This window comes from Juglans regia, chromosome 13 (genome assembly GCF_001411555.2).
Source record: "Juglans regia cultivar Chandler chromosome 13, Walnut 2.0, whole genome shotgun sequence".
Lineage (NCBI taxonomy): Eukaryota > Viridiplantae > Streptophyta > Magnoliopsida > Fagales > Juglandaceae > Juglans > Juglans regia.
The window spans coordinates 9234336-9239522 of NC_049913.1; the positions used below are offsets into that span (position 1 = coordinate 9234336).

At 28.1% G+C, this 5187-nt stretch overlaps 1 pseudogene; it reads right to left on the reverse strand.

Annotated features, from left to right (window-relative positions):
- Positions 1 to 3658: 3658 nt before the first annotated feature.
- On the reverse strand, positions 3659 to 4965 carry LOC109003167 (annotated as a pseudogene).
- Between the last annotated feature and the right edge of the window lie 222 nt (positions 4966 to 5187).

Sequence of the window (5187 nt, forward strand, 5' to 3'; positions counted from 1 at the left end):
AATAAAATATTATTAAAATTTTAAAATTTGAAAAATTGAATGATTTATTATATTTTATTTAAAATTTTAAGAAAATTGTAATAATTAGATTAGATGAAATGAGTTGAAATGATTTTTAAATCCAAACAGGACCTAAGATTAACGTAAGATAAGTTCTACAATCATAAAGTCAACTAAAAATAAACACATAAACTGACATGATTTCATATAATATATTATATTTACTTTATAATAAAACTAGATTTACAATCTAACATATCATATCAAATCACATCAATTTATAAATTCATTTAATGTAATTTGTTATCGCTAAAGTATTTCTCTTGATAGAATTAGGGGTGAAAAAAAAAACCGGTGAATAAGTAAATTGGATCGGACTAGACTGTACTGATAGGTTTGGTTCAGTACGGAGTTTGGTTCGGTCTTGTACCGGTTTCATTTTTCTCAAAACCGGTCAAAATTAGTTCAGTTTCGATTTTCTTTTTCCTAACATCGGACCGAACCAGACCTGACCGGTTCATATATATATTAATTTTTTATATTGTATAAAATATTTTTTATAAGATTTTTTATATTATATATAATTTATATATATTATATAATTATTTATATATATTATATAATTTTGTATTATATGATAGATTACTAATTAATATAATTTTAAATTTTAAAATCCTATATAAATAACTATATATTATCACTATAATATATTGTATTAATAGTTATATTAATACTATATCACTATATATTATAAGAAATTATAATATATCACTATATATAGTTTATAATATAGGCCTTGTTTGTTTTTTAAGATGAGATGAAATAAGTTGAGATGAAAGTTGAAAATTGAATAAAATATTATTAGAATATTTTTTTTAATATTATTTTCATTTCGAGATTTGAAAATTTTGAATTGTTTATTATATTTTGTGTAAAATTTGATAAACTTGTAATGATTAGATGAGATGAATTATAAAAACAAACGAGACCATAATTATAATATACTATAATATATTATCACTATATTATTATGTACTATAATATACTATATTATATATGTATTATATAATATATAATCAAAAAATCAGACCGAAACTGGTAAAATCGAAAGTACCGATTTATAGATATAATTGGTGCGGTATCGATTTTTCAAATCTCAAAATCGATATATATCAATTCGGTTTTAAAATATGACTAAAACCAAATTGAACCGAATCGGCTACACTCTTAGATTGAATAGTATCACTTTATTAACTTATTATTTTTTAAAATTTTGAACAATTCTACATGTCGTTTAAGTTTTTAAAAGTAAAATCTCAATTCGTTTATATACAGTACTCATACTAAATGGTTAAAAAACGAAAAGAAAATCTGAATGTCACCCAATTAATTCCATTAACATTGTGTTTTTCATCGATCTTTGAGCCTTAAAAGCACGGCAAGGAGCCAACAATAATGATTCAAACAAAACGAACGAAAAAAGCAAGCCAACAAGAATCATGAATGTCACCCACGCTGTGCTTTTACCAGCAGCCACATGGCTGGTTTTTCGTGGGTTTCCTAATATGTTGTTAAGAGTATGAAAACTACTGATTTTTATTAAACTCGATTTCCTTCAATCTTGAACCCCCAAAGCCATCTTATCAATTCGTCAATCCTCTATATCTGCCCCATAAAAATAATTATTACTATAAGAAAAGAAAAAGTTTTTGAAAAGAAATTTTTTTTTTTACAAACGAGTTCGCGCATCAAATTACGCAACGATATTAACATTAAGACATTTATTTAATGAAACAGTATAAATTGAGACAGAAATAATTTTCATAAGACAGATTACCTTCTTATTCTCTCAAAATTTTCAATCTTTTATTTTTATTTTCAATAAAAAAAAAATGTTAGTGTCGATACGTGATTTGGTGCGTCAAGCCGTTTGACACACCAAACCGAATACCGACGGTGACATGATTTTTTTTATTGAAAAGAAAATAAAAGATTTTTTTTTTTAAAGAACAAGAAGGTCTTCTGTCTCACGAAAATTATTTCTGTCTCAATTCATACCGTTTCATTAAGAGTAGCGCTACAACTACCAAAAAGGGTCTCGAATAGTAGTTTTTTTTCCATGTATTTTTTTAATCATCATAAATATTTTTTTTTAAAAATAAAAAATTCACAAAATTATTAAAAAATAATTTCTTAATCACTAAGAAAAAAAAATCCTATTTGGGACACAAATTTCGGGATCCAAAGCATTTTTCTTTCATTAAATGTATGTCTTATATATCAGCATCAGTACGCGGTTTGATATACGAACTCGCTTGCAAGAATTTTTATTTTTTATTTTTTAAAGGATGTCTTTATTTTTGTTTAAAATTACGGGTAGGACTTGAAAGCTAATTAAACGTGTGACAGCTAGCTAGCCACCCTTGCTGGAGAAGTGATTTGGATCATGGTGGGGAAATAATTTGGTATCTTTATGAGATCATTGTGATTTGTCAAAAGATCAGTTCGGTAATGAGTGGTGAAATTATAATTTTAGCCAGCATTATAACTATAAGAGCTGCTGCAATAAGATTTTTTTTGAATTAGATTGGACAATTAATAATTAGAGGAACGAGAGATTTGACGTTGCGTTATAAAAGGTTGTTTGGTGGTACTCGCTCGGTCGTAAAGACAATCAAGAGTTAATAATTATATTCCAAACTGCCGGAAAACTCTTATTTCAGAACGATGTTAAAATCTCAAAACAGCATTAACATTTGCCATCTTCTCAAAGGATTAGATGCTAAAACAAATAAGGTCACGTGAGGTGTTGGGGAAAAGTCCTACCCAACAATGTTGTCGTCCATTAATTACAGTGCTTATTTTTCTGTCTCTCGAATATTGTTTTGAGATTTTTTTTTCCCTAATTCTCTGAGGTTTTGGTCGCTTTTTAGTAGCTTTCATTAATGAATGGAAAACTGCACTTTGGGGAAGTAAAACGCATGCATCTCAATTTATTTTATTTAATTATTATAATTTTTACAAATTTTTATATAAAATATAATAATTAATTAAATTTTTTAATAATTAATTTGAAATGAGTTGAGTTGATTTCAACAATCAAACACATCTAATGTTCCAAATTAATTTTTTATAAGGATCTCTAAAATGCACTTAAACTACAAAAATATTATTATCTAATACATCAAGCCCAGATATTAAATATGTAAATACAACTTATGCCTTGAACTAAACTAGTTCGGATAGTAAGATGAGATGAGATGGTTTTAAATAAATTAAATTAAATATTATTAGAATATTATTTTTTAATATTATTATTATTTTGATATTTGAAAAAATTAAATTGTTTATTAAATTTTATATAAAAATTTAAAAAAATTGTAATGAGAAAATGAGATGAGTTAAGAGTATTTCTTTATCCATAATCTAATGAAGATCACATTACAAAGAGATTTTTGTGTAGAAGAAGATCTGAGTTTGGGCTGGACTAACAAGTCATTCTCCTTTGGACTTACAAAAATTGGATCCATAAAACTACTTGCCGTTGCAATGAAGAAAAGAAAGTACTGCAATCATTTTGGAAACATATAGTTTTTTTTTTCCCAAGTATGCTGCTAATGTAATAAGCAGTTAAGAACTTGAAATCTTGGTGATTTCTCTAATACAGAAGCCTGCAAAGGGTAAGGCCATCCCCAATTGAAACAAGAGATGATTCGATACGAGAATCTGTTGCTAGAAAGTTGTTCAGCTCCAATGATATATTTTCTTTCTTTCCTGAAAGATTCTTCCATCTCATCATCCTCAGAGAGTACTACTGACCCAAACCATAAGGTATTATCGTAAGCAATTAATTATTCCACCAATCTTAACCAGTTTTAGAAGCAGCTCGTGATACTTGATGTAGGCTTGTAGCCTTCCTTGTCAGCATCCACAAATGAAAAATCAAAGGTCCCCTCTTCTTTGCCCTGCATTTTATGGAGGTCAAATGTATGCAACACATAAAATAATGACGAGAGTAAAACATGGGATATTGTGTCCTGATTCACGTAAGAGATCAGAGTGGCTTATTGCATGATTGTCGAGCAATAACGACTAGACTCGATCGGCATGATATGCTAAATGCTTAGAATATATTATATATATTTTACACTAGAGAAATACTTTAACCACAAATGAATTTAATAAAAATAAACTCATAAACTGATATGGTTTAATGTAGTACGTCAGATTGTAAATTTACTTTTATTGTAAATCATGTCTATTAACGTATCACATGAATGTTCATCGGTTTGTTAGTTTACTTTTATAAAATTTCCACTTAATGAATACTATCAATTCCTATTAAAATGAAGAGCATAATATTCCAACAGCTAGCATAGATGTTTGTATTGATCAAGTGGTATCCGACATGTTATTAATTAATGACTTAATCTTCAAAAGATAAAAAATACTAATGACTAGGGATTGATTAAATAATTAAATTGGAAGGACTTCCCTCAGCATATATACCTCATGTAGTATTATGTTGGAAACTTACATTGGCGATTAGATGATCATTTAGAAGTGAGGAGGCATTTGATTCATTGAAGTTAATCTTTTGCTGGATCCACTCCAGCCTTCCGAATAAATGGCAATCCAACCTCATACGCTTCCCTGCTCACATCAACAGCTAGTATCTGCAAATTAAAATGAACATGATCCAAATTTATTTCAAATGCTCAATTAGTATAAAATAATAATTAGATGCCAATTAGCAAGATCAGTAACTAGCAAAATTAACAAGAAAAATAACACTAAATTAAACGTCTGGCCGCGACCTTGCCATCAGCCGGCAGTGCTAGAGCAGTACTACTAAGAAGAGAATAACCGGCCGGTGAAGACTCCGACCTCTATTGTTTTCTTCGCGTTCATTATCTTCAAAAGCATCGAGAGGAATAGACCTTCATCCACTGTCACATTCATCATGCACACTCCTTATCCATACATATATGTGCACAATTAATCGGTAATTAAATACAAAATACTAATAATTAGTATACTAATTAATAAAGATGCAGAGCAAATTAAAATGCTTAAACATGATGATCTAATAATTAAAATACAGCCTTAGATAATAATTAGTACGTATATACTGAGCGGAGAGAAATATATAATTGGCATAATTAATTAACCTACGGAGCTTGATAT